Genomic DNA, 11,141 nt, shown 5'->3' on the forward strand with positions numbered 1-11,141 from the left:
AAGAAATTCTTTCCTAAAAAGATATTAAACAGAGTTTTATAAGGGGGAGAGTGACATTATTAACCCAGATAGCAGTCAAAAGCACCATCCAGATGTTAACCAACCTATATCCACATGTTGCTCGCAATATTTATGGTGTTTGTTCTGCTTAAGTTTATTTTCAATCTGTCAGCTATTTTCAGCAAACAATTACCACAGCACTGGAGCGTGCCCGTACACACACAGAGAGAGATATAGGGGGGAGATGAGTGGGACTGGGGTGTATGATGTGAAATTCATTTAAAAAATAGATAAAAAGGTCTTTTTTTTTTTTTTTTAATAATGTGCGTCTCACAATTTGGGCAGCAGAAAAGGTCAAAACCAAGTCGCTGACATCTGGCAAAGGTCACCTTGTCCCATTGCCGCCTGGTGGGAAGCAGAAAGGCAAATAGTTGAGAACAGATAAAGGCACAAACCAAGCATCGTGGCTCATGTTTGTAATCCTGGCCCTCAGGAGGCTGAGATAGAAGGCGAATCATAAATTCAAGTCTAGCCTGAGCTACAGAACATCTTCCAGAGCAGCCTACACTAAAGAAAAAAAACATGCTTTTTTTTTTTTTTTTTTTTTAAATGAGAAAGGGGAGAGATGGGAATTTTCTTGTAAGAACAGGCTTAAATGTGAATACCTGAGAACTACGGGATCAATGCTGCTCTGCCCAGGCAAGGGTAGTGGGCTCTGACTTATGCCATGGAGTAATAATAATAATAACAACAACAACAACAGCCAGGAGCTCATTGCCTAAGAGCAGGAGATTAGACAGAGAATTTACCCTCACAGCCCCGTTCAACAGATTGGGCGGTGCCCTCCGGAAGGCAGATCTTCTCTGTGCTGTGATTTGGTCACTGCTCATCTCCAGATGGACCCAGAGACCATGTTTATCAGCTATCCGGGCCCTTCAGTTAACCATCACGAACACTGATGCTGGATCGCCGCGGTTAACACGCCTTTTCTTTCTCTGCTTCTTTGTTTTATTTTTAGCTCCCTTAGTGTTTGTACGTCCATATACACAGGTCTGAGGTCAGTATTTGAATTATTCATGAGAAATATCCTAGAAAAAAATCCAATATATAATTTTTAAAACTTGCTATCTATAATAAGTAATTACAGCTGAAGCCTGAAGGCCCCAACAGGAGACCATACATCTCTGCCCCTACGCTCTAATCTGGAGGAACCAGCCCCCTTTTTTGTATTACAGGTCTCCATTACTCACCATGCAATACCAATTCCTCAGAATTGAGATTTTTATCCTCTGAAACCCAGATCTCATTCATCAACCATGAAAGTACTGGGAGAAAACGCCATCTTCCTGTTTTCGACCCTCCTCCCCAACAGCTGCGTGCGACTTCCTTCTCTGCTGTTCCGGTGGGAGTAAATGTTACTGCAGTTTAAACACATCTTAGCTCACCACTCATAAGTGAGAAGGTGTGAGCCAAAGGGCTGCTAGCTCGACCAGCTATAAGAAGAAAGCTCCGGGTGGTCAGCCTTTTGGAACTGAAAGGGCTGTGGCTGGCTCCTTTGTGATTCTACAATAGACACGTGTCTGTGCAGGCGTGATAGACAATGTTAGGGATTGCACTTGTAGAACTGTCAAGACGGTCAGGTATTTTCCACTTCCATAGTTTCTGGATACAGCAGACACTCAAGATGGCCGCTCACTGTCCCGGACCCCACTCAGAGTTCAGAGGGGATGTGCGCGTCTGATTTGTTCCATAGCCAAGCCTCCAGGAAGGACTGTCCTATAGAATTGCAGCATCCTCAGGCGGCTCAGCATCAGCACCAATCTTCTGCCTGGAGAGTAAGTGGAAAAAAATCCCTCTCCTCTCCTCTCCTCTCCCTCCCCTCCCCTCCCCTCTCTGCAACTTTGCCAGCAGCTAGTAAGCTACAAAGCAAGCAATCCACAGACAACATGTTAGCCAGCAAGTACACGGGTCACCTTTCAACAAGCTCTGCAAGCTTGGGAAGTCTCCAGGCTGTCCCCACTCTGTGACCATCACACTACTGGAACGTTTACTCCAAAGCAAATGAAAAGGTATTCTGTCAGCAGGCTCAGACCCACCTTCTTGTCAGATCAGGCTCTAGACTGATTGTCCTGCAGGGTAACACCATCACTTTCAAGCAGTGAATTCATTTATTTTAACTTCATTCCTAAACAAAGAAAAGGAACAGCCTGGAAAACCTTGTACCTTAAAACACACTTCATACTCACCTATAATCTTACATTCCTTGATACTGTTCTAATGTTGATCCTGGAGAAGCCATCCATGTCTACTCCAGTAGAGAGTGCTGGAAGTCCCTCTGGAGTCTGGCCTTCTCTCAGGGAGCTGCCATTTTGGGCTGATGGGCCTCTCATTAGTATCCTACCCCATAGTTCCTCTAGTTCCCCAAATGGGACATCTCCTAATTGTTACCTTCCTAAGTATGGGCCTGCACGCATTTGCACTGATCCCTCCACGTGCCCTTGGAAACCACTGCTCAGATTTGCAAAGTAGGATCTAGGCTGCAGTCCCAGCCTGCCTCACAACACAAAGACAAAGGCAGGTTTCTCCAGAAACAAGGCTGCACTTGGTCTCAGTGGCCTGATGCTCTTCCAACCCACTGTGCTCCCACATGCACACATCCCTACCCTGTCAAATCTGGAAGTCTGACCAAAAGATCTTGTGAACCAGTTCAGCTAACTTCAGTGCCAGCCCCTCTCCCACACACAGGTTCCCTTTCCAAAGGTGCTGAGCTTTGCATTCATCATGACACGACTGGGGTCCATCTAGCTTGTGCTATTAATAGACACGCCATGCCACCAGCCCTCGGTTTATTAATAATGCATGGCCATCCCCACTTCGTTAGGATACAAACGTCGCTCATCTGCCTGATTAGCTCTTGGCTTCCTGATTAGAATGCTTTAACCTGTCACAGGCCTGCCCTTTCTGAATGAACGACTCTTTTAAAGGGTACCAGGTTCTCTAAAGTACAGCTTAAAATAAAAACAAAACAAAACACTGGCACTTTGTTTTCTTTGGGGAATGAGAAAAACCAGACTCTGAACTTCGGGGTTTGTCATTGTTGAGTTCTTAGCTGGGGTACTTGGATACTTGGAAGATATAAAGTTGGAGACAGACACAAGGGCCTGTAGGTGTCATTATTAATGAATTTGAATCATGTCCTCTGGGGAATGTGGGGCAGCCACTAAGTGACCGTAAGCAAGAGCAGAGTATATGATTCTGACTTAGAAATATGGCCTGGGTAGGAGACTGCATAATGAAATGCAAGTGGGTACCAAGAAGACGAGAGGGATGAGGGTTAAGACAGATGGGGTGTAGAAGAGAGGAGAAGTGGACACGTTTACGAAACATTCCAAAGCATGATGAGTCCTTCACCGTCTTTGTTCTCTGCTTGGGTTTCACCTCTAAAGGAGTCCTTATTTGGATACCTATTTAAACCGTATTTAAATCTTACTCCTCCTTACTTTTTCTTCACAACTTCATTGCCATCTGTTGGAACACAGTCAGAAGAATGACTCCTGGTGAACAGTGCCTTGGAGAACTCTGGAGAGGCTCTGGGGGGGAGAGGCAGAGGGCCTTTACCTCAGGCGCATTTTATTCTCTGGATTGTCCTTGGACATGATTTTATAAAACCTTCAACAAACATTTACATTCGGTTTGTAAGACATGTTTATTCTTGGTGGATGTCAGAACAGAGCTATGGAACCCAATCTGGCTAGTGTGCCCTGAATCTTGATATGGCCTTCTTCCTTGCTTTCATGCTTTCCCATATGTAATCAATAGCACATGCCAGGCAATTGTGTTCAAATTGGTCTGTCCTAAGAACATTCTTGGAAGGGGCTGGTGAGATGGCTCAGCGGGTAAGAGCACTGACTGCTCTTCCAAAGGTCCTGAGTTCAAGTCCCAGCAACCACATGGTGGCTCACAACCATCCATAATGAGATCTGATGCTCTTCTCTGGTGTGTCTGAAGTCAACTACAATATAATAATATTATACATTATATTAATAATATACAATAATAAAAATAAATCTTTGGGCCAGAGCGAGCAGGGACTGAGTATGTGGGGGTTGACCAGAGTTAGCAGAGGTCCTAAAAATGCAACCATCTATATAGATACAGTGTACTCACATACATAAAATAAATACATCTTTAAAAAGGAAAAGGGAAGAAAGTTTTGGGAAGGGGCTGCCCTGTTAATATCTAGTATGTGCTTACTGCTGTTTATTTACCTGCTTTTCTGATCGTGTTTTTTTTGAACTCAAACATCCTTACTTGGATGATTGCTTTCTTGTTACATTTGTGTATAAAGTACACTGAAACTGAAGTAAGGCTGTCTACAGCATCAGACTGTAGTCTGCCCATTCGTTCCGGTCCTCAGATCCCAGGTTTAGCAGACAAGATCTGCACAGGTTGGCCAAAAAGTCAACACCCTCCGACACTCTCCATAACTTACCTGTGGGGGTAGGGCCTTTTCTTTTCTTCTCTGATTGCTCAGATCTTAGTTCAATCACTGGCACAAGGTAGATGACCAAGAACTATGTTGAGCATTATTCATGGGTGGGCAGGGAATCAAATAGACAGGACGTAATCACTTGTTGGTTAAGAGAAGGTGTGTAGGAGAGTATCTCGAAGGAGCAAAGGAGCTTCCCCAGGTGTGTTAGCCTGCTTCTCCATTTCTGCGAGAGAATACAATGACTAACAGAGACTCAGGGGAAGAGTTGATGGTTCGAGAGGAACAGTCTATCATGGCAGAGAGAGCACGGCAGCATGTGCCTAGAGCAGGAAGCTGAGCAATCTCCTACCACACACAGAAAGCAAAGAGAGCCAGCTACAAGTGAGGAGAGGTTATACATTCTCAGAGCCTACCTGCCCCCCGCCCCCAGTGATGTATTTCCTCCAACAAGGCTCCATGCCCTAGAAGTTCTATAACCTCCCCAAACAGCACCATCAAGTGTTCAAATACACTAGCCTGTGCTGACAGGAGCCTGATATAGCTGTCTCCAGAGAGGCTCTGCCAGAGCCTGACATATACAGAGGTGGATGCTCTCATCCAACCATTGGACTGAGCACAGGGTCCCCAATGGAGGAGTTAGAGAAAGGACTGAAAGAGCTGAAGGGGTTTGCAACTCCATAGGAAGAACAACTATATGAACCAACCAGACCTCCCGGGTCTAAATCTCCAACCAAGGAGTACACATGGAGGGACCCATATGCATATGTAGCAGAGAATGGCCTTGTCTGGCATCAATGGGAGAAGAGGCCCTTGGTTCCATGAAGGCTCGGTGCCCCAGTGTAGGGGAATGCGAGGGTGGGAAGAGGGAGTGGGTGGGTGTGGGTACACTCTCATAGAAGCAGGAGGAAGGGGGATGGGATGGGAGGTTCTGAGGGGGAAATCAGGAAAGGGGATAACACTTGAAATGTAAATAAATAAAATATCTAATAATAATAATAATAATAATAATAATAACAACAAAGACATTTCTTATTCACACCACCACACCTTGTTTCTAGGTAGAGTAACTATGTAATTTGCCATTTGTGAGACAGGAAGCCATGCAGAAGGAGAGAGGCAGTGTCGGGGGAGAGAGGCAGTGTAGGAGAGGAGAGGGTGGGTGGAGAACAAATCCAAGGCACTTGCCACGCAGCTAACAGAAGATGCAGAGAACCTAGAGAAGGCTCTGGGCTGAGAAACAGAGTTAGCGGGGCTTCATGGGCTTTGTTCTTTCAAACAATACTTATTGTGTTGCTAATTCTGTCCAGACACTGTCCCAGGCACAATGGACATAAAGATAGGTAATCTGACATCATGCGGAGATGATATCATCTGTAAGATCAGAGTTACTGCTGCGCTGATGATGGCCTGTGCTACAGAAGCAGCAGGAAAGAAGCAGGACTGTGGGAGGAGTTTGGAGCAGCTAGCACCTTTCTGGCATCTGATTTGGTAGTGTGCAGTTATAAAGCTTAGACTACTACCCATCTATGTCCCAGCGATTCACCTTCTAGATATTGACTTCCTCATCATACACACAAGATTTGCTGTTCACAAAGAGGACAAGAGAGGTTCCTGCTTGGGTGTGATCAGCTTGCACACCCAACGAGGTTTTACGATGCACAAGGCTAGTCCTTCAGAGGGCCATAAATATACCTGTAGCTATATAGCTATAAGAGATTCCATCGAGATACAAGAAAAGGGTCTGCGTCTGAGCCCTTGCTCATGACTATGGCACACTCACAGGTCACTGACTTCCTGTTCCACTCAGTATCTCTGTATACTGTGGATACTTTAAAACACAAGACATTAAAGACATAAAACAATTATGTCCCATGATTCTGACAGTCAGAGATTTAATGAGACACAGCTAGATGGTCCTTCTGACCCATGTGACATTGGAGTCACTTACTGAACTGACTCTAATGGACCCAGGATGGTTTTTCTCAGAAACCTAACACCTTGGTGGGTACCAATCTCAAGGTAACAAATTGAGAGGTTCTCTCTCTCTCTCTCTCTCTCTCTCTCTCTCTCTCTCTCTCTCTCTCTCTCTCTCGGGTATGTGTGTGTGTGTGTGTGTGCCTGCGCGAGTACATTATCCCATGTCATCTCATGTCCCATGATCCATATTCCAGGGGAGGAATTGGACTTCTTAGGTGATACCTCAGGATGCTTAAGAAACCCAAACCAAATTGAAGTCCTTATAAAATCGTATGAAGACTAGCCCTTAAATTAGCATAGCATCACTTCGGCTATACTCTAAAGGTTAGAAAAGAATGTGATAATCATACATCTCACCTCTCCATAGGAGGATGTCAATGAATTTGTCTGTGTTCATAGCTACTTACACACATAACAATAAAAACATTTTTAAAGAGATAGAGAATGATGGAGGGTGATACTTGGCATTGATGTCTAACCTTCATATGTACACAGAGAGGGGGGGGAGAGAGAGAGAGAGCTCCCCAAAATGCACATCTTATAGAACTGTCACCGTGGTGACCTGTCCTACAGCTCCCAGCAAAAGCCCCACTCACAAGATGTTATTTAACCTCCTTCAACTTTTGGGGTCAAAAACCAGTGAATAGAATGTTTTAACAGAGACTGAAACTGCAGTAGCAGTTGGGCCCAACAGGAGCTTGATCAAACATTAAGAAAGAAGATCTTGGGAAGAAAATGTCCACAGGGAGCTATGGAAAGCTCCAACCCATCGCTGGCCATCAAGAAGGCCATGCACTCGTACAGAACTGGGTGTGCTGGGGAGATCCGACCATAACTCCTCACCTCTGAGGGACCCGGAACACAAGCAGAAAGTTACAAGATTCTGGGGCCTTCAAAAATGTAACCCAATCTGCAAGCCTTCGGAAAAGACACCAGACTGGTTGGTTCAGTAACCTGAGGAAATCACCCTTCACTTGGTTAACTGAGAAGAGACTTAAGTCAGGGCAAGGAATACTTAGTTGACAGAATGTATCTGGAAGAGCTTCTTGACAAACAGTAATAACATCAACGAGAATCCTGGTACATCATTTTCCCCATCCAGTTTTTCAGTGGCTGGGCATGGGTTTCTCTTAGGGCAGTGAAATAATCCATGGGTTGGGCATGGTAATGTACAATCATGCACACTAAACCTATCACCTCACATATGCTCTTAAAGTGTGGAGAGTAGGCTCGGGAGATGGCTCAGTGGGTACAAGTGCTGTACAAACCTGGAGCCCTGAGCTTGATCCTAGGAACCCACAGTGGACAGAGAGAATGGACTCCCCAAAGCTGCATGCGTACTCCCTCACATATACATGTATCATATACGTGTATATACATATGCAATAATAAAAGTAAAATTTTAAAGTGTAATCGACTAATGTAAAATGTTCAAGGAAACCACATCTACAGAATTAAAAGAAAGCACAAGAGTGACATAGAGACTATCAGTAACAAGATACAACTTGTTCTGAGGGCTGGAGAGATGGCTCAGTGGTTAAGAGCACTGGCGGCTCTTCCGACGGTCATGAGTTGAATTCCCAGCAACCACATGGTGGCTCACAACCATCTGTAATTGGATCTAATGTCCTCTTCTGGTATGTCAAGAACAGTGTGGTCATATACATAAAATAAATAGATACATTTTTTTAAAAAGGGGGGTACAACTTGTTAAAACAAAACAAAGCAAAATGGGGTTTAAACCTCTTTCCACTCTCATTGCTTGTAGCCTTCAGCTCTGTTCTGAAATGCAGCATTTTTGACAATGTAGCGGAGAGCTAGCACAAGTCATAAGACCCAAGTAAGCCTGAAGGAGAAGGGACTGGGATGAGGGGTTGGCCTCCTGCCTGCCAGGAACCAGTAAAGAACTGAGCAGAAGACCCCTTCCCACAGCCTGAGCCAAGCCCACCAGAGAACCTCGGCAGAGCCACTGAGCCAGAACCCCACACTCAGTCTACGCTTATTTAGCTCCTGGCCCTCAGACGCTGTTTAGCTCATAGAAGTCGTGTTTGTTGGTTCTGAAGCAGCTAGAGCTGCTGGAATGATTTGTTATGCAGAGATCATAACTAATACAAGCTAAGAGGGAAAAATCCTCTAGACAATCAAAGGACAGAATTAAGTAGGAAAACATTACCACGCTGCTAATTGTGTTTTAATGCAAGGAAGACTTTCACATCCTCTGAGCGGAGCACAGTGGAATAGCTACCATTCTAAAGCACTCTGGCACTTGTCACATGCAGATTTCAACCAAGATAGATGACAGCTGACTGGAGACAATGAATGTGGTTTCTCTCAGGTGCCTAGAGGGACTTTTCCACAGAGATGCCCTCTGCTTTGAAACTTACTCACAGTTTGAGACCACCTCCACCATCTGTTTTCCAGAAAGGATCTAAAGTAGTCTGGATTATGAAATAGATGCATAAAGATTAAAAAAATTAAAAGTAAGCCAGGTACAGTGGTATGTGCCGGTGACCCCATCACTCAGGAGGTAGAGGTAAGGGCATCAATCGAGTACAGAGACACAGTGAGACTTGTCTCAAAATGATCAAATCAAGGGCCTGGAGAGGTGGCTCAGAGGTTCAGAGCACTCAGAGGTGCTGAGTTCAATTCCCAGCAACCAAATGGCCGCTCCCAACCATCTGGACTGGGTCTCTGTGTCCTCTTCTGGTGTGTCTGAAGACAGCTACCATGTACTCATATGCATAGAATAAATAGATAAATCTTTTTTTTAAAGATTTTATTTATTTATTTATTTATTTATTTATTTATTCATTCATTCATTCATTTATTTAGTGTATATGAGCACACTGTCACTCTGTTCAGACACACCAGAAGAGGGCATCGAATCCCATTACAGATGGTTGTGAGCCACCATGTGGGTGCTGGGAATTGAACTCAGGACCTCTGGAAGAGCAGTCAGTGCTCTTACCCACTGAGCCATCTCACCAGCCCCAATAGATAAATCTTTAACACAACTAACAAACTAAAAAAAAAAAAAAAATAAGTTGTAGACAGCAGTCAATAAGGACATACAAGCAAGAGAGTTGTAGCAAATTAAAACTCAGTATCATGAAACTGCAAGGAGAAAGAAAGCCACAACCCCTGGCTCTGGAGAAGTGTGAGACTGGCTCTGCTGCAAAACCCGAGGAAACAGTCTTCACAAATCTCCTAGCCATGTTGGTTAGCAGCCTGCTGGCTTAGCCCGTTCCCCATCTCTGTCACCTCAGTGGGTCTTTCTGTTAGGAGCTAAATGCTGCTCAATTTTAAATCAGCTGAAGATCCCTTAATGTGGGTGGAAAATCAGTCACCTGCAGGTGACCTTAGAAGGAGGATGCAAGGCATTTGGGGCCCACCTTGGAAAACTTCAAGTCTCACTGTTGTTCTTAGGGGCTACCTTGCAGAGAAAAGCAGTCTCCAGTGGAAGATGGAGGAGTTGCTTTTGGCTCATAGATTCTCTTGACGCACAAACATCTGAGTGGCCAAAATGAGAGTCAACTAAATCCCCAGGTTTCTTGCAAATCAACTGGGAAATCTTCCACACCTATATGGGGCAAAAATACCCGAGTTACCAGATCAGCATTTTTGATCCATAAGACCCCACCCACTCACACTCAATCCTGCTTTAGTGGAGAGATCTATTAAGATGTTGTTAGATTACTAGGCTCCTCCCAGGGTCCTAGCAATTGCTTACGTCATCATCTACTGCCATCACCTGTGGGGCCCCGTGTAAAAGGATGGCTTGTCACCTCACCTCAGTGTTCTCTCTCTCTCTCACTCCCTCTCTCTCACTCCCTCTCTCCCTCTCTCTCTATCTACCCACCTCCCCCACCATGACTCTGCTCCAGTCTGTCTGCCAGTCTACATGTCTACTCATCTGTCTCTACCCCTTCTCCAGGTCCTCACTCCCTCCCCCAAATAAACCACCTTTTTTTTTTTTTTTTTTTAACCAGATCTGTTGCATGGCGTGATTTCTCAGGGAGACACCTTGGCATGGGCCCACCAGGTACCCTTTCCCCACATTATCCTTCATAACAGATGTCATGGACACTGGAAGAGTTATTTGAGGTCTAGCTTAGTGATGATATGAATTGGCCGTCTCAGTCATAAATGTTTCTAAGCAATAAAATCTGGACTACCGAAGAAATCCAATTGATCGGTTTTCTTCAACACTTCAATAACTACTGGCTTCTCCGATTCCAATGCCGTGACGACTGGAATCAGACGCGCGGGGCCAGCCACTATGGCGTGCGAGAGAGTTCATATACATTCATCAACACTCGACTGAGGCAAACGTGAAAAGACAGCACCTGATGTTCTTTACAGCCCAGGTCTCTGCTTAATTCTGAACGTATTCTGCAGGCTGGGTGTCAGGCAACTGAAGGATGATCAGTCTGCACTAGAATTAGACCTGCTGTGATGTTAATGAAGAACTGCCAGTGGGCTCGCTGGAAGGCAATTTAGATCTACATAATTATGACTTAATCCCTCACCCTGTGACATCAAAAAGGTCCCTATCCAAGTGCACACTGCCTGGTTCCTGTGCCACAGAGAGTACAGCTGTGCACCCCCACTCCCTTTTGTGTGTCGCGCCCGCGTTGGCCATGATAGCTTTATTAAATGGTGTGACCCGACC

At 45.0% G+C, this 11,141-nt stretch overlaps 1 long non-coding RNA gene across 2 annotated transcripts; it reads right to left on the reverse strand.

The window, feature by feature from the left end:
- Positions 1-294: 294 nt before the first annotated feature.
- On the reverse strand, positions 295-10,929 carry Gm13853 (predicted gene 13853). Of its 2 annotated transcripts, NR_168017.1 has the most exons (6): positions 10,816-10,929; positions 9,862-10,049; positions 2,097-2,185; positions 1,251-1,828; positions 810-1,088; positions 295-405 (listed from the first exon to the last, which is right to left on the reverse strand). It is a non-coding gene; the product is annotated as a predicted gene 13853 (long non-coding RNA). The 2 variants fall into 2 exon arrangements; NR_168016.1 differs by having other exon boundaries at positions 295-1,088.
- Between the last annotated feature and the right edge of the window lie 212 nt (positions 10,930-11,141).

Source organism: Mus musculus, chromosome 6, assembly GCF_000001635.26.
Source record: "Mus musculus strain C57BL/6J chromosome 6, GRCm38.p6 C57BL/6J".
Lineage (NCBI taxonomy): Eukaryota > Metazoa > Chordata > Mammalia > Rodentia > Muridae > Mus > Mus musculus.